The sequence below is a fragment of the Dermochelys coriacea genome, chromosome 18 (assembly GCF_009764565.3).
Source record: "Dermochelys coriacea isolate rDerCor1 chromosome 18, rDerCor1.pri.v4, whole genome shotgun sequence".
NCBI lineage: Eukaryota > Metazoa > Chordata > Testudines > Dermochelyidae > Dermochelys > Dermochelys coriacea.
In genome coordinates, this window is record NC_050085.1 from 9920531 (window position 1) to 9946176 (window position 25646).

The window sequence follows — 25646 nt, forward strand, 5'->3', positions numbered from 1 at the left end:
AGAGAGAGGCAAGAAAGGAACTGCCAAGATCCCATTCTCCCTTCAGGCCACCAGTAGAGAGAGCCATGAAGGTGGAGTGGTGCAGGAAGAAGCGACATTGTCTTCTCTTTGAGCAACCAGGGAAACTGAGATCAATGATCTACTATCTCTCCTAGCATCCAGGAGATGAGAGAAAGGAGAATCACAGCCTATAATCTCTCTTTTCACTGACCTAGCACAACTCCCTTAGCTCCCATAGAGTTAATTTGCTTTATCATGAGCAAGAGGACCCAGTGTGTTGGGTGGATGTTCCCAAGTCACAAGAACCAGCATGTTCCAGTTAAGTCAACATCACCTTACCTTGATACACCAAAATAAGCTGCAACAAGGCTGCATTATTGCAGACTGATGCATCATTGCAACACATTCCCAGGGGTCAGGGCTGGCTTAGTCTCACAGCGCTGATCAAATACAAAGAGCCTCCAGCCTCTCCAGTGGTAACTGACCCCAGACATCAGTGAACAGAACAGAAAAACAGCTATTCTCCACCCTCTCCAAATAAATGCTTATTTGGCCAACATTTAGGTATTTTAAATAATGGTGCCGGGCTGGGTCTCTGGATTCCCTTGATCTGCAGTCACTGCAGCAGCTCATTTGGAAGTGAGAGGCGCTCAATTATTTTTCATCGCATTCCTTTTGAACCCATAGTGCGTGTCTGCCTTTATCTCCATGTGACATTCACAACAGGAGGAAGGCAAATATTAAACCAAGAAATACAAATACATAAAAATACTGGCCCACCCATGCACATCCCTTGCCAGAAAGCAAGGGTTAGTGTGTGCATGGGAGAGGTTTTTGTTCCATTGCCTATGGTACGGAGGTGATAGGAACATCAGAAAGCACAAGGCATACGCACATAACCACAGCACTTCTTTGTTCATTAAAATCCACACAACAAAGCCCCAGCTCTCATGATGCTGATCAAGTAAATTTTAAAGACTTGTATTTTCCCCTTCTTCTCTACATTCATATAGCTGGGTATCTGTGCCTACTGTCCGCTGGATAGCCTGGTTTGTAATCAGAAGTAACTTACTGACTCAAGAGTCTTAAGACATGACATAGTGTCCTGTAGCATTGTTTGTCAGTGCAAATACCTTGTCACAGTTCTTGCACCTCAATGCAACATGGCAAATAGACAAAATGATTACAAATACAGAAGTTCCCACATGCAGTTTATGTGATTCTTTGTGAGCAACTGTCATGGACCGAGCCCTCCTGCTTCCCAGCTGGGCATCAGATATCACCTCCCCCAAGTCCTTCCTCTGTCCATTGTCTTCTGTCCTGGTCAACAGGGTCACTTGGGCCTCCTCTCCTCTCAGCCGCCCTTCTGGCTGGAACGGGCTGGTCAGGTCACCGGAGTCCTCTCTATGCAGCCCATTGTCCTCCCACTGTCCAGAACCAGCTGTGGCTCCTGAGCTGGGCCTCCCGGTCAGCAGGTCACCAGTCGCTGGGGTATCCATTCTCCAGGCCATTGGCTGGGGTCCCAAGTTCCATTGCTGGTCCTCTGGAAAAACCAAGAAACCCCCCACTTTGTCACAGCAACACAACCACAGCAGGCTTAACCTTCCGTGGTAGAGACGTTGTGTGGTCCCTTGGGGTATGAGGCAGCAGTGACAAGGGTTCAAACATAAAACATCCCAAGTGAACCTGAAGGTACTGAACTGATTGTTAACAAAAGCTGCTCTTTCTGATTTACGGGACCCATGTGGAAAGAAACCAGCTGGGTTTTGCTCAGTGTAACAATTAGCCTGAATTGTGACACCACCTCCCCACTCTCTGCCTGCAAAGCTAGAGGAAGGCTGGAGGCCACATTCATAGAGATGGGGCCATTATGAAAAGTTTGGAGCCAGATCCACAAATTCCCTGCGAGTGGCTCAGAAGTAGGGTCTGATGCCGTCCCATCTGTACAGCTTTCGGAAGACAGGGCTGGAGAGTGGCAGGATTTTTCTCATGAGTCTTACCTGGCTGCATGTCTTGAAACAGATGTGAACTTCTGAGAACCTCTGTCTAAAGCAGATGCTTTAAAGCTTACAGGAAAGTTAGCTGCAGCTTGTCGGTATGATGAGTTCGGTGTTGTGTCAGCTGTATTGACAGCCATAGCTATTGCCCGTGGCCTGTTGCATTGTGAAGAATGGAATGCGAGGAGACTGGGACTCTGGGAAATTGAAGGTGGGGGGCATTCTTTGGTAAAACCAATATTTCATTCACTCCGTTCCTGCAAGCAACGTTGCCACAGAAAGAATTTTCTCTTTGATAAAACTGAGCTGGACTGCGACTTGCATCGGTAGTAATGTGAAATCGTCCTTATCAAAGACAAATTCCAGATTCAGCCTGACCTCCAGAGGCTCTCTTGGGTTTCCTTAAAGTGATTTTGACAGACAAAGGACTTTCAGAATCCGCGGCCTGAGTATTAAAATACCCATTATGTTAGAGAAAAGGCCAGTACAAAAATAATAATAATAAAGCACTGATTGAAATCTTGTCTTATTTATTTTCATACAAATTATTAGGCAGAAATGCTGCAGGCATTCTCTGTGGGATTATTTCTATGCAGTGATTCTCAAACTTTTCAGGCAATTTTAATCAACTAACAGACTAAAATCTCCACTGTACCAGGCAGTGACTTTCTCATTCCCTCACCCTGCAATCAGGAAGCACCTTGTCTTCTGCCCTGTACCTCTAGCAACCTCGTCCCAAGTCCAGGATCTTCCTATTAAAATATTTTTGTTGGTAGATAAATAAGACCTAATTTTCAGAGATACTGAGCACCCCGATGCTCAGTCCCTCTGAAAAATCAGGCCCTAAATAAATATGAAGAGAGACTTAACATGTTAAAAATAACAAATCTTATTTAAAAGACAAAACCTTGCAGAGTTTCAACATGGTTAAAGGAGCGCAGATGTCCCTGAGGTCCTTCCACAGACGGAGCACTTTCCTCAATCTGACAAACACACAGAAGGTCATGGAAAAGCTGCCTGAAGGCAACAATTTTTGGACTCTGTCAACTTGGATCAATAGCATGGTATTTGTGGTTTACAAAAAGCTGGTAGAAGTGCAGTGGTTGTGCTGCTGGCACTGAGGGCTGCCTGACAAGAGCGCTTGTGGCATCTCTTCTTTTGCGTGATTTGCGACGCATCATGCAATGGATGGAGAGCGCACCAACACACAGGGGCATCAGTGTGGATCCACACATCTCCAGAACCTCCTCCGTGCCCTTTGTTAAGTCTCTTAGGCACAGCCTAAGTGTTCAGCTGCTTAAATATCTTCCCAATGATTAGCAAGAAAAAATATATCTAAATGCCTCTTGGATGTTCAGCTGCACAGAGGCTTGAGTGGATGATTAGTGAGCAGTCAATTATAGCCCACACATTTAATTTTTCTTTGGTTTGCATCATGTACACCTGCCACTTGCCTGGAACGTGCTTGGTTGCAGAGAGGGGGAAACTTGGTTTCTTGCAGATTTAAATCTAGCTTTGATTCGCCATAGGTTCTGTGCACACTTACTTCAGAAGCATTTCTTGTATTATGCCTCCATGTAATTGTGCACATACAAAAAATGCAGGAATGAGTGGAGAGATGGTGATGGGTCAGTTAGCCTGGCAGGGACCTTGCAGGTTTGTGATAGTTCACCTTTTTCTGAAGTACTGAGAAGGGATCATCAGTTAGAAATATCTAGATTAACCCATGTTACCAATTTCCTGCCATTGCAAAAGCAGTGGTGCACCACAGTCCTTGCCATCTTCTTCTGTACTGCTTCTCTCTTAAAGACTCCAATCAGTAAGCATCTCTTATGAGGTGCTAAACACTCGCAACTCCTACTAAAATCAAAGGGATGTTAAGGGTGCTGACAGATCATGCCCACACATAATAAAAAGTCAGTGCGGACCAAAGGGAGTTCTATAAATTGGCCTGACAGAGGCAGGTTCTTCGCAAGGAAGACACTTAGGTTTGCATTCCGCAAAAGAAAGGAGGCATTCTAAAGAAATAAGCTGCAGTTGGTGGCAAGTGACCGAGCAGCAGGAAAATTAAGCTTTGGTAGCTCATTAAACTGAGTGAATACGGTGGAGAAGCCTGTAAAGCCTTTACTGTGTTCTAAAAAAAAAAAAAAAAGTTCTGGAGTTAATCCATTGCCATCTGTCTTTATTTTGCTAACTTACTTAATGGGAAGCCACACATTGATGGAAATTTATAAATAGTTTAAGAGCTCTATTACAGGTTAGCAAGACTATCTTTGCTCTCTCTTCCTTCTCTCATTCATTCTAGATGGAGGATTTTACTGGTGCAGGATTCAAACATCAACACACAACTAAAATTGTATTTGTTCACTAGGGAAATATAGTTATCCAACTACCTATGTTTATGTCAGTTCTCATCCATCTCTTTCCATCTCTCCCGCAACTGAGTTATCTAGCATAGTCAACTTCCATCACACAGTCTATTCCCCATTTAAGAAATACCTGAGAATGGATCTTAATCCTTACTGGTGATGTTTATAAACCTGTTCTTTTTGCATCTTCTCACTGCTCCTAATTTTTATGTTCAGATAGTATTACAGAGGGATGCGCTGGTCTGGCTAAAATCAGAAAGTTCGTATCACCACCTCAGCTTCTTGGTTCCAAAGAAAGACAGAAGCTGAATTACCTAGCGAACCACACTGTAGTAGAAAACCCCAGAAATCCCATAAAGGAACCTATTCATAGGAGATTTCCAAATGGTCAGTTTTGCAAGCGGTTCCAGCTATTTCAGATATGGGGCAGTTTATCCAAATCCGAACGTTGAACCTTTGGCAGTTCATCTATCAGCCAGCAGCACGTCACAAAGGTGTGCTGCAGCTTGAAAAGTCTGACTTCAGTGACTCTAAGATGACACGAAGTGCCAATCGTTCATGTTCAAGTCGCCCTTGTTAATTTCACCATCGATCACTCTCCCGCTACCACATTCACTACCTGCTAGTTATTTGAAGATTGTGCAACAAACCATTAACATTTTCCCTTTTCTGACATGACCGGATACTTTGTGTTGCAGTAAAACACTGCTAGTCCACCTATGTAAATAGGTAATAGCATTATTCTTGGCACTAAGTACACCTTAGCCCAACGTTTGATGGTGCACTTTTGACGGATTGCCTTTTTGAGGGAAAGGGTTATGGAGGGTGTAAATAAATATCTCAAAAGCGCATTGAAGAAGCCATGCAGAGAAGAGGAAAGACCCTTTCATTATTTTCTATTTCATACTCCCCACACGTTATGTACCATGGCAATACCGTGAATCAAGGTCTGCCCTCTTTGTAGAGCCTCACCACCTGTCACCCTGTGACAGACATCAATGCCCGCAGTGGTGATAATGTGTCAGCAACATAATTGCCATGAAATAACCCTAATTATTTGTCTGCAACTACAAGGTACAGTTATTACACAGGAAACAATATTAATTAAGTGGTAACTCAGATTCAAACAACCGTGTTATCTCCTTAAAAGCATTCAGCGAAAGCTGTGCCTGCATTAGCCATGTAGCTTTGCAAGAGGAAAATCAAGGCAATGTTTGACCTTTTAGCATGGACATGAACAGCAGTGAGCCCAAGGTTGCCATTTTCAGAAGCATCTAAGGCTTTGTCTTCACTGCTAACAAAGGTGCATGTTTTACTTAGGGATGAACAATGCACACAAGCTTTCCTTAGGTAAGAAGTACAGTGAGTACAAGGCACTTCAGTTCTACCAGGAGGCAAACTAGGTGAGGACAACCCCAGACAAGAGCATAACGCTGACCTCATCTAGTTTAGCTGACGGTAAAGCTAAAGAGCATGGCCTTCAATGTGTTTTTACCTCGGGAGAGCTCACGTGCATAAGTTACCCCAAAGCAGGATGCACACCTCTTTTAGCAGTGCAGACCAAGCTGTAAGTTAGGTCTGCACTGCAGCTGGGAGGTGTAATTCTCAGCTTGGGGAGTCATACAAGCGCTAGCTCTGCTCAAGCGAGCACACTCGAAAGAGAAGTAAGGTACTGTGGCGTGGGCAGCGGCTCAGGCTAAATTATGCCCCTGCTATAGAATTGCATAAAATGGGGGGAAACCATAGGAAATAAACCAGTTTCTATTAAACACTACAGGTTTCCCAATGGAGAGGGAAGTGAACTGGGAGTCAGGAGACTTGTGTTATATTCCTGGCTCTGCCACTTATGTGCAGGGTGACTTTGGGCAAATCACTTCACCTCCTGGTGCCTGTGTTTCTCCTCCCATACTTTGTCTGCCTAATCTAGTTAGATTGTAAACTCTCAAGTATAAGGACTGTGTCACAAGGTGTTTGGTATAGAATCTAGCACAGTGGGGCCCAGATCTCAGCTGGGGCATCTAGGCACTATTATAACACTAAATCCATTTTTATAGAACCCCATTAGGTTCCATAGGACTCTTCCATAAAGCTTGTCCTTATTCAAGATACTTGTGTATGAAGGTTAAATAGACTCTTTCTCTCCCTTAACCTCACTCTTGTACCTGTGCTCCTTGCCCTGTCATGCCCATGAAGGTGTTGGAAATACTCTGCAAGGATGCAATCATGGATTCATGCTGAAATAGATAACGATCAGACACGCCTCTTTGCTCTCTCCCATTCTCTTACTGCCACTCTGTGCATAGGGCTCTCTCTCTCTATTACCACAGCTACTTTATGAATCTCTTATAGTCAGTTTTAGGTTTCTTATTATGACTGAGCCAGTGGCAATAAATTCCTCCCTCTGCTGTCTGCTTTCACACAATGGCAGCCTGCATCAACCTTTACAGGTAAATATGATAATGAAAGTATTTTGATATTGCTGAAATTAACTACCCCAAGCTTACTGAGGAAATTAAAGAGCATACAATACATTTCTGACACTTCTGCTGGCCTTCCACAAGCAGCAGCTCTGCTATTAAATAGAAAATCCCATAATCCCCGCATCCTTCTAGTAACTGATCTCCACTTGGCATCTGCTTTGTGCCTTTGTACCGTCTCTTGTGTAGTGCTGTGAAATTTGACTCCCCTGCTGTATCCCTCTTGCCCGCCCTTTTGGATTTACTGAGAATTATTGCGTGAAAAGGACGTTTTACTGCAAAACACCTTTCAGCCCTGAGAATTACTGGGGAAAGATAATAAGAGAAGGTTTGAAAGAGCACAAGCCAAAGTGGGCAAAGAGTGGAATTGGCTTGACAAAAGCGCGGAGGGACTGATTTAGTGTGCAACTAGAAACAATTTTGCAACCATCTCTCTGCTTGGAAATCTTTCCAATCCTCTCACTCACTGTAAATTCTTTAAGGAAGAAAGGGGTGGCTCTGATCCATGTACAATTTTCAAAAATGCCTCTGCCTAGAAATGAAATGTGGATGCTTATTTCTTTTTTCTCCCTTTGTAGCAGTTTGCTTCAGTACCCGGGGAAAGGAGAAGATGCTGTCAATTACAGAACATGGAGTCAGATGCCTTCCCCAGCATATCACCAGAATAGTCAGCTAAAACACCTTTAAATATTAATGGCAGGTTAGACTCCTATTGCCCCAGCAAGAGTAGTTTGCTTGTCAATTTTCTAAGGCCTCTTGTTAATAATGGATATGCTTTGCTCGTTGAAGTGTGTTGCTTTTTTTCTTCTTGGACTTCATGTACCTTAATTTTCTTACAGTAGAGTTTGTGCTGGTACAGTGCATCCTGAGAATTTAGGCTCATGGGGAATTATCAAATGCAAAGTGTATCTGATTTCTGTATACAGTTTATTAGCTCATACACTTCCCTTGGTTATAGGGTTGCCAACTTTGATTGGATGTATTCCTGGAGATGTCATCATATGACATAATCTTTAATTGAAGAATCTTTAATTCCTGGAGACTCCAGGACAATCCTGCAGGGTTGGCAACCCTATGCAATTTCAGATTTGCGCTTCATGCTGCATGTCTTGTACAAGATGGTATTCCTTTCCTTACAATTTTTAAGTGAATTTAGTGTTTGCGACAAGTGTTAGATCAAAAACCAGAGATGGTTTTTCTTAGGGATGGAAAAGAACCACTAGAATCTAGTAACTAAAATCATCTACTCCATCTTCCTGGCAATGTAGGATATTGGAGCGTGGATCTGATATTAAATTGATAGCACACCAATGTGATTCAAATCCTGCTCTGCAGGAAGCAGTTAGGAACATAGCAATTGCCATGGTCTGTCTACTCCAAAGACCAGAACCAGATGCTTCAAAGGATGCTGCAGTAGAAATATGCAGAATAATCTGCCATTCACATAGGTCTCTGAGAGTATGGCTACGCAGCAAAAAAAAGACACACAGCAGCGAGTCTCAGAGCTTGGGTCAACTGACTTGGGCTTGCACAGCAGGCCTAAAAATAGCAGCATAGACAGTCAGGCTTGGACTAGAACCTGGGCTCCGAAACCTGGTCAGTTGGCTGGGCTCTGAGACTCTGTGCCGTAGTTTTGTGTGTGTGTGTGTGTGTGTGTGTGTGTGTGTGTGTGTGTGTGCTGTGTAGATGTATCCTTATAGTTAGAGATTAGCTAAAGCCTTGAGGCATAAGCTTTAATATCCCTTCCAAAAATTTTATTGTCACTGATAGAGCTGGGTGAAATGATGAATGACTTTGAATAGCCACCATGCATGACAATGAATCGTCATTGGGCAAGAGAAAGAACACAAGCATGATTCTATCATTTCTATGGCTTGGTGGTTAGGGCACTCAGCTAGGATGGGGGAGACCCAAGTTCAAGCCATGCAGGAATTATTAAATCATAAATGGGAAGCGTAACGTACTGAGTATTTTAGCTCTCATCTGGGTACTTGAGATTTGCATTCCATCAGATTTATGAAATGTCAAGCAAAAGTGGCTCAATGAGACTTTGCATATATCCATCTAATGAAAAATATTCCATATGAAAGATCATAAAAAAGAAGAAGGAACTTTGTAAATTTGCTGTGGTTTCATGGGAGTTTCACACACACAAAAATAAGCGCGCTTTTGATAAGAAAGCATTCACAATGGTTATTTCACCCAGTCTACGAGTGGATCTTGATTAGGACCACGCAGCCAGTTCTCATTGGCATGACAAATTTCACATCCATCACACCTAGTGATTTTCCAACCTACCCTAACATTTGTGATTGCCTGTTAGTAGCGTCCACCAACCCAAAATGATCCAACCAAAATATTGACCTTCATGTTTGAGCTGTTCATCAGAAAGGCAGAAAACAAGTTGCAACATGGAAAATGCAAGCTAATGCTGTCTGGGGGGAAATAAACTGAAACAGAGAGATTCAGTAGGGAAACCAGCCATGCTAGAAGAGATTTACTGGGATGAGATGGTAGAAAGCAAATTGGATATGAGTTTGTAATGTGATATGGTTGCATAAAGGACCAGTGCAATTTGAACTGCATAATGAAAAGAACCTATTACAGATCAAGGAGGAAACAGTCTCTTTCTTAGGTGCCTCTGTAGCAACTCCACATCCAATTTTGTGGAGCACCCTATTATACAAAAGATACTGACAATGTGAACGGAGTTCAGAGAAGAGAAACCAAAATGAGCTGTAACTGGGGGCTTGATTTACAAGCAAAGTTAAAAGAACTAAACATAGATATCATTACAAAGTGACACCTACAGAAGGACATAAGACTAAATGTACTGGAAGGATGTCAACACCAATCAGGCAGAGGAATTATTTAATGTCCTGAAGGGGATTATAACTAGGAATAATGGGGCAAAAAGGGGAAATTTAGGTTGAATATCAGGAAAATTTTCCCAATAGTGATATGTTTTAGATTCCGGAATAGTAACCCAAGGGAAGTGGTGGAAACTCCATCTCTTTAAACTTTTCAAATATAAACTGGGACTAGAAAATGGATTGTAGGGAACAATCCTGGATTTCCAGGGAGATGAACCGAATGCTCTATCATGTGTTTTCCATCATTATTTCTGTAATCCCAAGTTATAAAGGGTATGGTGGGGGATGGTAGCTCTCAGAATGAGCCATCTTCTCTTACATCCTTTCATAAATAGGTCCTCTTTTCTCATAATATGGACACTGGGAATAAGCCTCCAAACCATCTCCCCTCCACTGCAATGTAAATAGTTGCACATTTTTTTTGAAAATGTAAATTGCAATGATCTTAAATCATATCTGGTCACAGTGCAAATTTTTTTTTGCCTCATGCTCCTTATGAAATGCTGAAGATTTTAGAATCCCTGATCACATCTGTTTCATGTACTGGGAACTGGGTAACAACATGAGAGGACTCCATGTTTCTAAAAACTAAGCTGGCTTTTTACTAATGGAACTATTTCCTGAAATGCTGCAAGTTACAGATAGTATTCCAGCCATGTACACACAGACTGTCTTCCTAGTAGGAAGCAGGTAAGTATCGCTGTTCCATTTTACAGATGGGGGCACTGAGGCACAGAGTGACTTGCCCCAGATGGGGGCACTGAGGCACAGAGTGACTTGCCCAGGATCACGTGATGAAATGATACCATGTCCGTTGTGCATCATGCAATTTAAAACCAAAAATAAATCTCCTGTTTTATTTCAAAGGAGATAAATGCCTGTGAGTAGTGGATATTTTGCTGGTACACCAAGTACAGACACTTGGGGAGGTAGTCCACTGCTGACTGGAATACCTCGAAAAATAATTATTCTGAATTGCCTAGCATTTCTTCAAGATACGAGATAAATTTTACTTATTTGGAGGGCACTGTTTTATTGTTGGTATATAACCAAGTTGTAGTTTAAAATGTAGATCACCTCCAAATAAATGAGATTGTGTGACATCATAATAAAAAAGATAATGACTTTTTCCTGAAATACACATCTGTCCCACTAAACTGTCTGCTAGACCATTGCAGCTGTTCACATTTAAAACTAAACATTTCCACATAATCTTTTACAATGGAAAGTTAATAACAAAACATAATGCAAATAAAAATCTTCATCAAAGTGTTTTGGCAAAAATATGCTTTATGAAATATAACACTTTAAATATCCTATTAAGAAATCAAATATGGAAAATTCTGTCTGAATTACTGCTGCGGGATGGTGACCCGCTCTGGGGCTGCGAGAGGGCTGCTGCTGAGGAAAGCAGCAAACCTCAGCTGATTGGGGAAGCAGCCACAGCTTGGCCACGCCCCAGTCAGGGCGCAGCTGGGCCCTATAAAAGGCTGTGAGCCAGGCCCTCAGGCAGTCTCTCTCTGACTGTAGAGAGGGAAGGACCTGGCTGCCTGGGAATTGAGCAAGCTACCTGAGTAGAGCAGCGCTGGTGGAAGGCAAAAGGAACTGGGGAGCTCCCACCTGGAAATCCCCCTGGCTGCAGGGCCTTGTGCGGGGTCTAAATAGGTTCTGGGGCTGCGAAGGGGCAGCCTGGGGCTAGGTAGAGGCAGTCGGTCCTACCCCCCCCTCCTCCCCGCCGCCTATGATGACTGGCTCTTATACTGCAGTCTGCCCCAGGGAGCGGGGGCTAGATGATGATTGCCAGTAGCTGCTGAGGCAAGGTGGGATTAGGGGCTTGGGGGTTCCCTGGGGAGGGGAGACCCTGAGAGTGGGGGGATACTGCTGGGGCAGAACCCCCAGATAAAGGAGCACTGGGGTCCAGGAGGGACATGGGGGCCAGCGATGCCCAGACACTGACAGAGGGCGCTCTGGAGCTGGTAAAAAGAGCTAATTCCTGGAAAGCCAGCAGGAGGCGCCGCTGGGTGAGTCTCGCACCATTACAATTACCAAGGGATGATTTTACTTTTGGTGGCCTATAAAAGGATTTGTGGACTTAGTTAAAGAGTGGATGGAATAATTTGTTACAGACTATTATCTGTTTCTTCTTCATAATAATTTTGGGCCTATAGATTTTTTTTGTGAACAAATTCATTATGAGTGTTCTATATTGGGAATTTGGGCTGGTTTGATTTGAATTAACAGACTCAATTCTAGCCATTCTACCTCTTGACTGGATGAGCATAACTGGCACACAGATTTCTACTGTGAATACTCGTGACTAAAGCTGGTTGAGATTTTTCAAATTTTAAATATTTGATGAAAAATTATGCAAAAGTCATTTTTTCATTTAAAATTTTTGTCATTTAAATAAAGTTACAATGGCTGTCCCCCACAAAATCCTACCCCAGCATTGGTGTGGGCCTGAACGGGGTTCAACAGCGAAGTACGGTGGAGCGTATGCTCTGGCAGGTCTTACCAAGCAGAGAAGGTGTCTAGCTAGTGTCCAGGGTAGTAGGGAGTCTGACCGTACTTCGGTTACTCTAGGGCAACCTGGCCAAAGTGGAGGGGGGTACTGAAGCTACAGGGCACAAGGGCTTGCACCCCGAATGCACTGCTGCAAAATTCTCCTGCCAAACAAGCCACACAAAGCAGAATAAACCGGGAAACTAAGCACAGACTCGTGCGTCGGCCTGACCAATGCTCAGAACCCAGGGTAGCACAGGATGAAAAACAGAAAATGGCTAAAAGAATAGTCCAACTATTTGTTGCTAGTCACAACACAAAAACACTATCATCTGATCCATACATCTGTACTTACACTGAAGTCACAAAATCAATAAAAGCGGACGTCATTGGGATATGCAAAACAAGAAGAACAAAAGACCTCATTGCACAATAGAAAAGCAGAGAGCAAGTATTCCTAGGAAGATCATTCGACAATAGAAGCAAGGACTAGAGGCGTTGGTTTCATTGTCAGGGAAGAAACAGTTCCGAGGATAGTCAGCTGCGACACCATATCACCCTGGATAGCAGTTCTCATGCTTCAGATAAAACGAAGATGAATGATTAAAATTATTCAGGTGTATGCTCCCACGCAGCAAGCGGAAGACGAAGAAATGGAACATTTCTATGATGGGCTGGAGGAGGTAATGCAGAAAAGATCCACCTATACAATTATCCAAGGGGACTTCAATGCAATAGTAAGTGGAAAGGAGAGAGAGAAAGAAAAGTACATGGGAAAATTCGGTGAAGGTGTAAGAAATGATGGCGGAGCACGTCTGGTTGCATTCACAGAGGCAAACCATCTCCACATTATGAACACGATATTTCAAAAAGAACAGCGTTGGCAGTGGACATGGAAAAGCCCAGATGGAGTCACACAATCAGTTTGTAATGAGAGATACCAAACATGGTGGTTGTGCGGAGATGGTAGCAGGAAGGGACAATGCCCACTCTTCAGGAACTCAACCTCATAGTGTGATGAAGGAGATAGTGCTATTCTACCACCACCATCATCAGAAAGAGTATGGGCTTGAAATCACCTATTTCCGTGCTTCTTAGTTTAAAAAATATACACTGGGGAGCTGTTAAAAGAACAAGATGCTCATGGCTAATCCTGTTTGCCACTGTATTACAAAACTCCACCAAATTAATACAAACTCACTTGTAATATGAATTAGAGATATTTGAATCTGGGGTTTTCATCTGATCCACCATAGTGCTGGCTGCAGAGTTCCTATCCAGGTCAAAACATCTTCAAAAGGTAAGGACACTTATCATCCAAGTTAGAATATTTTTTAGAGATTTCCACGATACAACACTACCCTCCCTCCTTTGAAAGAAAATAGTGAGACATAAAGTTGGAGCTGTGGTTTCCAAACGTCTGGAATTTGCAACCTCCTTCTCTCCTGATGTGTTACAGGATCTAAGAGTCACTGAACATGATTGTTTCATTGCAGGCTTTCTGAAAAATTATTTGACTTGTCCAAGGAATCAACTGCTAAATGAAAAGATGTAAGATGTGCACTAGGAGCTTGTGTGCACCTTCCCCCAAACAGCATTTTCCACTTCTTTGCTTTGCTAGTTACACAAAACTCTTATGCCTTGCTCAGTAGTGTTGATCTGCAAAATCTGATTTCTAGCAAGCGAGAGGGAAATATCGAGCAGTAGAGAACACTTTGCAAGTCAAAGATAATTGTTTTTCCTTTCAACACAATCTGGGTAAAACTTGGTTATTCTTAAGGAAACCAGATCCTTTCCCATCAAGAGTTTAAAACATAATAAAGTGAAAGAAAGAAGAAAAGGGCAGCTGACAGTTAGTATGAGAATGTAGTACTCCTGAGAAGTACCAGGCAGCCTTGGAGAGAAACCCTCCTTACGCTCACAGAATAGGGGCAAGATCAACAGTGACAATGCAAACTTCTTGCCACAACGTTGATCTGCCCAAACACTGATCTGGAGTGACCCCCTCTTGGGAGAAGAGGGGAACTCAGTCTCAATGGCCCATTCAATGTTTCTTTGTTGTGACTCTCAACAAGGGAATACTACCATCTGTAGCAATAGGTTTTTTGGGACTTGGATACCAGTTTATAAAACACTTCAGAGAAACCACCAACTCATTGCATACTAAGGACACATCAGCTGGTAACAAGATAATATCTGGCCACTAGCAACCTGAACTGGATTGGAACTGCTGACCTAGGAGATGAAAGTCATCAAATCTTATTAGCAGTCTCCTGTGTTGTTCAACCCCCCCTTGAATGGAACTGTTCAGAATGCAAAATGCAGCAAAGGTTTCTTTCACTATCTCAAAGGGATTAAAAGTGGTGACCCAAAGGTTAAAATATCAAAAATTCAGTTTGATCTTCATGACCATAAAAATTAATTTTAAGACAGGGAAAGAAAAACTTTCTGGTTCAGGGCATAAACTAACTACTAACTGCCTGGAGTTAAAAAGACACTTCCTTCAGGGCAGCTTATTCCACTGATTTTTTTTTTTTTGGTTTCTTGCACCTTCCTCTGAAATCGACCAATGTTGGAGACATTGAATACTGAACTAGGTGGGCCACTGGTCCAACTTTACACAGCAATTCCTGTGTTATTATGGAACTGCTGCTTATTCAAATTCTGAACAGGGTGCGGCTCTTTGTAGTTAACCCACATACAGATGAGCCTGCCTTGGCGATAGCAGCGCTGGTTCTTTAGCCCTGATGCAGCATCAAATGCTTTTAGATACACAAGTCCTTGGTTCAAATCCCACCGATGACGTGACCAGTGGTGTATCATACTAGGTCTCAGGGGAGTCTACACAGCTCCTTCCCATACTGAGCGACCCTTTCTGTTCCAGCAGGACTGCCTCTCAGTTGTGTGCACTCCAGACATTCCCTCTCATGAACTGAGGACTAACCAGCAGGCACAGGGGCAGTTGAACTCCCCCATAGTTTCCTCATTTGTAAAATGGAGATAATAATTCTGCCCTCCTTCATGAAGTGCTTTGAGGTCTCTGGATAATAAGCATTATATACGAGCTAGGTATTATTATTATTATTATTATTATTATTAAAGAGCCAGCTCACCTTTGTGACACAGCCTTTCAATTTGTGACATGCACATTCACATGCTGAAGTCACAGAGAGAGTTAGGTGAGTTCAGACTGAGAAGTAGCATTAGAAGAAAAAAAAAATTGTTCAGGGAAAAAAAAAGATTCTGGTTTTGGGCCATTGTCCCTGGTGATGAAAATAAATAAGGGATGAGACTTGCATTAAATATATATGATGCATAAAGAGAATGGTTTTGAAATTACATGCTTTCTAGCATTTTCAGAGAGCCGTCCATCAGTCCTTAGAGCCTCAGGCAAGTGGCACTCTTTGGAAAAGTTCATTAAGACAACGTCTTCAAGATGTTAGTGTATGTTTTATGTAAGGAAATGTAACTATGGAGCACCAAGTGCTGGCATGGAATGTTCATTAACAAGAAATCTGTTCCCTTTAATGAGTCATAGTCACTGATTTTGGAATCTGTGATTAACATGAGCAATATATAGCTCTGCCTCTTGCCATTTACCATTCCTGGCATCTAGCAAGGACTGAAGAAAAACTGCCCAGGAATCAATGGTAATTTGAAATAAATGCAGCTTTTATAGCTCAGTGTTCATTTTCCGATCAAGTAGATTCAAATAACTACTGCAGCACAGCTGGATGAGGCTAGATCAGGAAATCAGCGAACACGTAAACATATTGGGGTCTCTTGTTGGACTTCATGTTCCTTTTAGTGAAGTCAAGTTTCAGGTTAAATACTCAGGGCCGGAGCCTCAGCTGGTGGAAATCTTTATCTCAGAAGGAGCAATCAATTGAACTATGCTGAGGATCTGCCCTTCACATCTAGATGGGTCTGTAGGTGAGTGCATGCAGACTGTATATGTTACATAATATATGCTGTATGTGCGTGCAGTCAGGGCCTCACACACAGCTCATTGAAGTCAATTAGAGTCATTCTATTGCCTTGAATGAGCTTTGGATCAGGCTGTAAATGACTGCCATTTAGCACCTCTATAATTAAGAGTATGTCAGCATCCCATTAGATTCTAACACAACCATTTTAATTTGTATCAAGCTGAGATTTGGCTCACAGCTTCCCAGCCTAGATGAAAGCAAGAAAGAGGGAGTGAGAAATCTGCTCAGATCAGTTTGGTCACCTAAGATTTAAAGATATGCAAAAATCTCTGGCTCTAAAATGCTACTTTAGTGAATAAGTGTCCAAGCAATAAAGCCAGACCATTTTTTGAATCACTTTTTGTATTTACATAAAAAGAAAAGGAGTACTTGGATGTAGAAGCCCTCTACACCAACATCCCACTTAAATTTTGTTAGTCTCTAAGGTGCCACAAGTACTCCTTTTCTTTTTGCGAATACAGACTAACACGGCTGCTACTCTGAAACCTGTATTTACATAGTGAGTCCTCCGAGTGGTCTACTCACTTTGGTGGCTTTAAATAAAAAGAAATGGAGTTGATGGGCAAAATTAGTTTAGGGTTGTGTTTGATTTCACCATGCATCATGATTCTGCCTTCTACTGGAGGTGTCCAAAAATACTACTGATCACTAATCGGTACTGATCAAATTCTGCCTTCTGCTGGAGGTGTCCAAAAATAGGTCACATAGAAACTGCAAAAACAGAGTTCCTGAATGTCCATAACGCTGGCTAAGAATATGTCCTCCTAACCAATGGAAATTTTTCCATTATCTTCAGTAGGCATTAGATCAGGGCCTTAAACCTGAAAAAAAAAATACAATCGGGAGATGAATGAGTTTAGTGAGCCATGCATTGTTCCCTATGGTCTTGATCCTGCCAGTAAATAACTTTATGCCCATGACACATCTTTTTAATGCTGATGGAATTATTCACAGGTGCAAAGTCGCTCACATAAACGTTTACAGAACTGGGTCTGTGTGTCCAACCAGTGATTGGTTTTGCAATGCTGTAATATTTTGTAACTCGCAGCTCTCCGCTTATAGAATTTCCTGTGATTTAAAATGCCGATATCCTTGACCAGGTAAAATTCAACAGCTCTTGCTCTAAGGGAAAGAAAATGCCCAACCCTATTTTCTTTTCTTAATAGTGCTTCTTGTTTCTCTTGTTTTCTTTAGGTTTCAGAGTAGCAGCCGTGTTAGTCTGTATTCGCAAAAAGAAAAGGAGTACTTGTGGCACCTTAGAGACTAACAAATTTATTTATGCATCTGATGAAGTGAGCTGTAGCTCACAAAAGCTTATGCTCAAATAAATTTGTTAGTCTCTAAGGTGCCACAAGTACTCCTTTTTGTTTTCTTTAGTTAACTCACTCGGGGCATGCAAGTAAGTGCTTTGTTTGGCTGGTGCTTGAGTTGCCTGAGGTGGTGATTAGCAGCATTCCCTGGGATTGTGTCTCAACTATCTCATTGAATTTCATGTTTTTTTACTGGACTACTATATTTGCCCATGTCTGGTCTGTCTCTGTGGGACAGGAATGGATGGGTGGGTACATTTCCAGTGTGACGGGCAGGAGTGGGGAAGAGATTAACTGAAGAATTCTCCCTGTTAAAGTTGTCTAGATGTGCAGTCATAATCTCTCAGTCTCATGAGATTTGCCAAGTCCCAGGGGCTGGGGAAATATGTTGTCATGGAACAGTCTCTTGGGGATTCCAAATGAAGTCATCTCAGGCAGGAACTGTATTTACTTCGTGTGTGGGCGGTTTTTCCTCCAAATTTAACAACATTCCACAAGATGCAAATAAAAAGGTGAGTCTACACAGATCAACAAGGTCACAAGCTATTTTCTTCAATAGTGTAAGCATGGCTCCTGTCCAGTTCTAAGCTGATGCCTGATCTCTGACAGCACATCAAGAGTGTTGGGTTTGATGCAAGATTTCATCTACGCTACAAGAGAACTTGACTTGGAAATAGCTAGGGAGAACTGTATGCCTGGTCCACTACTTAAAGACCCCAAATGTAGAGCACACATCCTGTGACAGAACCTTGTCCACGACCATTTGTGAAAATCAGCCTGTCTTTAATAACATGCATCTCACTATTATTTATTCACATTCTATATAACATGGCGTGGTGTATTGGATAACGTGAATATTGGTAATGATTCTAAAGGATGCTTTTGGGGAGGGGAGGTTTAGAAATATACAGTTTTGATGGCAGGCACAACACCAAACTTAAGCAACACAGTCACATGGGTGGACCCCTTCACCAGCACAGAGCCCTACTGAAGACACTGATAGGCCTGCATGACTCTCTCTCTACTGGATTAAGGCTTTAAACTATGTTTCTCTGATAGTGGAAGAGAGCAGGTGGCTCGGGATCGATCATTGACCAAGTAATTCATTCACCTCTGAATTGCAGGCTCAAAGCCAGTCCATCTTTGTGGTGACTGACTTCTTACTATTTGATGGCAGCTCAACTGTCTGGATAAAATGAGTTTTGGTGGGTTCACTAGACAGATATGCACATTACAAATGCACGATCACATCAGGAACTAATTTGTTGGCAGCCTCAGCAGAGTCCCTCAAAGCAGAGAATGAGCTACCCTGCCAGCTCCATGAAGTAGTTCCTCTAGGGCAGGGTTGAGACTAGAGTTATTGGCTTTAAAAAAAAAATGAACGGAAATTTTAGTAAATTCCAACACATTTTAAATTCCATGATGTTTTGTAACAGTCAGGGATTTTTTTTTAATTCTCTGAATTTCCCTCTGAATTTCAGGACATGTTTAAAAATTTCTCATATCTAAGAAGACCCATCTTATGATTATGCTGACCAATCACAGGTTACGCAATGGCACTACAAAAAAACAAATAAACAAAAACTCACCCCAATCCATGCAGATGTCTAATGTACAAGGAGCGAAGACATATGCTACTTTGATTATCCAGTTTCTATGCCCAATAGTTTCCAGGCCATATTTCACTTTCCTGCTCTTAGCCTCATGTACTGTATATGCTCGATACATTCCCCCAGCTGGATGTACTCTTTGTTACTGCTAGCTGTTTCATGTTGCAAATGAATGTATTATTTAATCAAGGGGAAAGTGTAGATAACAGTGAGCTTTGAGCCTACATTAACTAACTGAAGAATCCGTTGAATAATACAATATGATTCAAATCTTCACAAAAATCCCAGAGTGCCTCGCCAAAATCAGAAAGAGCAAATACATCAAAACACATGTTAAGCCTGCTTTGATTAGCACAGGAAGTCTTCAGTTTAGGTCTTTTAAAAAAATAATAAAATAAAAATCACCAGCGGAAGTTTCCAACCTAACACATCCAGATAAAGAACTCCAAAAGCAAAAGGCATACTGTAATGTATAAAATACCCAACACCCAAAATGTATCTCTGGGTGCTGATAGATTATATGCCAAGGGCAGAAGAAATCCTAAAGAATCTAAGTTACAATCATATTTGTAAGGTATGGTACAGGAAAACTGAAATATGGCCTGAATGTAAACCACTTCTCCTGATGTTTCACTGGAAACCAGGTGCCAAATCTTCTGCCTTGCTGAGAACTGCTTGATGCAGCTCCCTGGTTCCAGCAGAGTTTAAAGCAATTTAAGGGCTGCTCTAAACTCTGCCATCTAAGAACAGGCTGTCGTCCCCCCATGCACCCCCTGGGACTTTATGCCAGTTGGGATTGATGGAGCAAAGTGCATTCCTACCACACACTTTTCCATACCCCTACACTGGGGCCAAGAGAGGAAATGGCATAGAACCCAGCTACACGGCTTTATGCCAGCTGAGAGCTCCCTCAGCTGATCAGATATGAATAGATTTCAGCCTCTTTGAACCACAGGAGAAAATCTGTTCCCAGGATACTTAGAATCCTGGCAGCATCCTTTTATCTTAGTGGCAATTATCTGTGTTTTCTTCTTTACCACATTTGTAACATGCCCATCACTTCAGTATCTAGACACCAAGTAGAGAAGGTCTTGAACTGGAACTTTCAGTCAAAAATTCCCATGATTTTATTTTATTTTTTTGGGGAGGGAAATGGGGAGAAAATGTTCTGGATTCAAATCCTTGGATTTGAACCAATCCATGCCGTTTTTGTTTCAGGCTTATTCAGAACCAGTTAAAATGCAGCCAAAGATACAGGAAAAAACTTGTGAGAAACAACTCATCTCCCAACATTTTGGGCCAGAATCTTGTAAGAACAGCTCGTGAGGTTTCATCTTTGTTGAAACTGAACCGAAACTCTAGCCCAGGGTTGTCCTTGAATCTGAACTCCAGTCACCACCCGAAAGCTAATCCAGAAGTGAACACTTCCCCTTGGTCCATGTCTAGATGTAATCAATGTACAAAATGTTCCATTTGGGAAGACCTCCAAGAAGAAAACTGAAGAATTGTACCCGAAACACCTAAAAAGCATGGCTCCATGATTTGCTATCTTCCCGGGAAAGATAGCATCATGCTGTCCTTATAATGCTCCTATCATTATGTCAATTTCAGATGACTGAGTATAATGATCATTGAAATCTACAGTCATATTCCTTTTCCCTCTCATGTTATTTCTTGCCAGTGAAGGACCTAGCATTGTGTCAAAATGAAAAACATAGAGAGAGGGAAACATAACAACCCTACTATCAAGAAAAGTTCAGTTTCATCATTACTGAGGCCCATGCTGTTTATTTTACATCCAAGCTTTGATTTCATTAAAGTACAGCACAGCAATCTGCTTGGCTGGGATTCTTGGGAGATGGCCCATAAATTAAGTATCATCCTCAATTCCACATGCTCTGCGGATGAACATTGTGATGGCATCAGTTTTAGACAAATCTCATACACTGGAAAATATATACTCAAGATAATGGAGATCCTAATATGGAAGATGAACAAAGTTTAAAAAAAAAAAACTAAGGAAATTCCTAAGTAAAAAACCCAACTCTTTGTTAATCTCGAGTTAAGCTTTAAAAAATCCTTTCACGGACCTAGTGGAGCAATATGATCTCCTCAATAATTAATTAAATCACAGTAGCACTTAGAGGCCCCAAATGAGACCAACTGAGCCCCACTGTGCTATGTATTCACACAATGAGAGAAAGAGCCCCAGCCCAAAAGAACTTGGAGTTCAAACAGACAAAATAAAGGGGTGGACTGAGAAAGCGGGCACATAGGTGTGAACTGACTTGTCCAAGGTCACAGTCAGAACCATGGCTAGAACCCAGAGTTCCTGATTCCCTGGACAGTGCTTTATCCACTATTAAATACTTCCTGCTGTGAATTTTACTGACTAAAAGAATTGTTACGTGTTAAACATGTAAAATAATCTGGGCTAGTATTCACTCTGCAAAGAGTGAAATTTACCCCTGTGTGTAAGGCCAAGCATGTGCCTCTAAGCACAGGTCTCGGTGCTGCTGTCTGGGGTGAATTTCATCCAATGTGAACATGACATGTTAGGGGCATTTGTCTTCAAACACCTTTATGTTGGCTTTATGTATAATCCTCTAGATCTTCCGCCTGCTGTTTGATGACATTACCACGGAATTTGCTGCTTAGCCTCACGCTGTAATAGTCTTCCTTTTATTTTGAACCATCCCCATGTTCACCCTTACAAACCCAATCTGTCTCTGCCTCAGTTTTTGCTGCCAACTGGAGAAAGAAACGAGTTTCTGCTACAGCTTCCTGATTTCTTTATTGTCCTTTCATCTTTCCCTTCCTGGTGGGCGAAGTCTGGGCTCCCGGCCTCCTCCCGTGAAGCCTTATCAGCTGTGTTTGGCTGGGTGTTGGTGACAAGTACTTTAAACAACGAAAGTCTGTTATCTCTTATTCAATGTCTTATGTGACTAATTTGTAGGGAAGGAGGTTTAAAGGAGCAGCTCTTGGTATAATTCAATATAAACAGACCCTTGCTTGGCGAGAGTTTGACTGAAACATCTCCTTGCCACTCTAAATGAAAGGTGGTTTAATTCACAGAGGACTCTTGGCTATTCATCGCCCTTTATTCTCCTCTTCAGTTATGTGGTAGGCATTGGGCTTTATTTGCAGGCTGTGTTTTGAGTGTTTACCAAGTCAATCAGGACTGTTTGTATATTTTTGCACCCTAATGCAAATTTTTTTGTTGAGGGCATGTTGCATATTTTGGGCATGTTTCCCTGTCTTTGTTGACAGGCTTGTGTGAAAGATCAGCCCTTGTTCCCAGCCAGAAAACCTCTAGTCCACCCCCTCAGAGTATAGGGCAATTGCTCCCAAATTTCCCCTCCACAGCTCACCAAGGGCACCTGCTCTCAGGATTCCAGCTCCCTGGATGGTGCCTTTCGGGTTCGAGACCTTCTCACCAGGGTATTTCCAGGCTGTACAATTCCCTGCCTTCACCGTGTTATTCCCAGCACGGACAAGTTGTCCAAGGATACCTGCTTGCCTTCTCTTCCGAGAAGGTTAACATGTGTAATTGCTACAGTTATAAGGTACCACACAGCGCTACCTATGCAAGGCTACTTCATTCTTAAGGTAAAAGAGCATTACAGAGAAAACATATTAAAAACAATAAAAGAACCGTCACACATGCTAATAAACTTTACCGGAGATCTCCCCAAACCTAACATGGATTCGGGCAGAATCAGCCCTGATCACGAGTGTTTCATTCTAGAAATGGTCACACCATACTCTAGCATCCATTCAGGTGGGATGTATGGGGATTTTCATTTACCTCCCAAATGATTCAGCCTTTTTTTTTTTTTAAAAAACACATGCCCACTTGCATTTTATTCCCTTACTAAATTTTAGTCTGCAAACTAAACTTAATCCACACAGTAGTTAAATAAAAGGCAATGAAATCCAGTCGGTGCCAGGACCTATGCTGAACGAATATTAAGGCTGGGAATGAAAATGAAAGCCGGGAAAGTCGTAATTAAACAGGGAAAGGAGAACATTCCACAATGCCCAATCAAAAGTGGGGGACCTCCTGTTTTGACCACTTAGCTCCATTTCTATTCCAGCAGCTACTACACTTCATTAGCCTCGAGTCTCATGAGATCTCGCGAGTTGATCAGATCAGGTGTGGGTCTGAGTCAATACTTGGTTCGGAGGAAAACTGCTCTGTTGCCATAGGTGGTCCTTCCAAGTCAGTTGTGCTGAACTAGTAACCCGGCATGGCGCTAGAGGTACTGTCTTTCATATGAGTAAAAGCTTTTTCCCTTTGTGCTCATTGAAAATCCCACAGCACTTTCTTTTTTCGGATGGGCAGGGGGAGAGGGAGATGGGTGGGCAAAGTCATGGTTTTTGCCTCAGTGTCCTGCCAAAATTTCAGTCAGGGTAATACAGCTACACACCCTAGGTATATGCCCATTTGCTTGAATTGGAAAGAGTGTTTTTCTTTGCTTTGTGTGCCTAAACTTTGGGGTAATGTTGCTGGTGTGGTTATAATGGCTGCCATGTTCCACCCAGAGGCAGCCGCATTTCAGTGATGGATGTTATGACACCAACAAGGACAAAGGCTGCAATTCCATAGCTCATTCTGAGGCTGGCTAAAGGCATCATACAGCTGGGTGGAATTAAGAAAATATTTAGTGGTGTGATATATCCAGGCATTGGGAAAACACGGGCCATTTCATTTTAACATCCTTACATTTCTGTCCTTTTTAAGGGACTGGATTGGCCCCTCTGATTATGTGACTGGAGGGGACTGTGCAGATAGAATCACCCTTTCCCTTCCCTAGATCTTGCTGCTGTTGTTTCACTGGCAGACTTCCTTGGAGCTCATGGGAGTGCTGGGCCCGGGAGAGGGAGGAAGAGGGTACCAACCATTCTCTGCAGCACTTGAGCCTGTACAGCCCACAGATTTCTGCCAGGAAAGTCCACGGGGGATTAATGGTGCAGCAGTGCAGAGATCAGTGCTTGTTGCTGAGCAGCAACCATGGGTTTGAGCAATGGCAAAACATGGCTCTTATGGGACGCCTATGGCCACAGAAGAAGGGCCACCACCAGTGCAAGAAAAGAGGCAGCTGGAGGCTGCAACATACGGCATGCTGCAACATGCGAACACAAATGCTACTTGTGAGCAGCATGCAAAGCTGTAATCAAAGCAGCTGGTCATGCTGAAGGGAGTAGACAGCCAGAGCTGGGACACTAGAGAAAAATGCACAAGTACGATGCAACCTTCTCCCTTTCATCCATCAGCACGGACGTGTGGGAGACATGAGAAACGACACTTGGCACACAGAGAGGAAAAGAAGGAGAAAGAGAAGAAGGCGAAAGGCAACTCAGACATTCATCAGCTAACTAGCTCCTGCAGCACTCTCCTCACATGCACCACACAGGAGACACTGCAGAAATCCACGCCAGCACAAGGGCTTCATGAAAGTTTAATGCCTAAGGGGATACTTTGGACAAAGCCCATGTTTTAAATTCCATACAGCAGCCATATACATATCTAGAATGGATCATTCTCTGCTTATGCAATGGCCCCACATGCTGCTGTAACCCACTGGTGAGGGTGTGTTACAGGTCTGTGCCTCATCACAAAGGATATCAGTCTGTTACAGCCTCCGATAAGGAGCCTTGGATCTTTATCTCATGATGTAGCAGCTCTGGTTCAATGTCCTGTGTGTGCACCAAGCTGGCAGCTACCAAACTGCCCTGGAAGAGCATCTTCCCCACCCATTATATTGCTTGTCTGGTTCACCTTCACTGTGTTTCTCAATAGAGTCCAATTCTCTGATGCTAAATTAGGTTACATCAGCACAGCAATCTAGCTAGATCAAAGCTAGCTTCAGCATGTCTACATATACAGTCACCTCCTAGTCTGGCCGCAGGGGTTTGAAATGAAACATGCTTACACTCATTTGCTCATTAAGAGTTAGGCCCCTTTCTCTTCATTAAATGTCCTTTTATTTCATGTTTGGAGCAGATTCTTACCACTGAGCAGCAGCACAAGGCACTCCCATCGGTGTCCAGTGAAGTCAGGACAGGAAAGCTATTTCTGGCTCTGCTACTGACATGCTTCATGACCTTGGCCAAATCACTTCTCTGCACCTAAGGTTCTCCGTCTGTAAAATGGGGGTAATGATACTAACCTTTGTGGGATAATTTGAGCTATCTGGAGGGGAAATTCAACATTAAATTACTGGCGAGCACATTGTATGAACCTTTCCACCATGCATCTCAAAAAGTGCTATACAAGCCGGCACTAAATGCTACCATCAATTTACTGGTGCATGCTCTAGATCAGAAAGGCGAAGTGACTATCCAAGATCACACAGGTAGGCAGAAGCAAAGCAAGGTGTAGAACCCAGGCATCCTGACTCACACTACAGTAGACACACCACTCCCTCCGAAGGCTGTAAAATCAACAAAAACATCAATTGTATTCACTTCCCTGCAAGGCTAGCTTGACACTACTGGGAGGGGTGTGCATTGTCC

The 25646-nt window shown here is 42.6% G+C and overlaps 1 protein-coding gene across 2 annotated transcripts in view; it reads right to left on the minus strand.

Moving 5' to 3' along the window:
- KAZN (kazrin, periplakin interacting protein) overlaps positions 1–25646 on the minus strand; it is a 728345-nt gene that overhangs the window by 513142 nt on the left and 189557 nt on the right. The window lies entirely within an intron of this gene.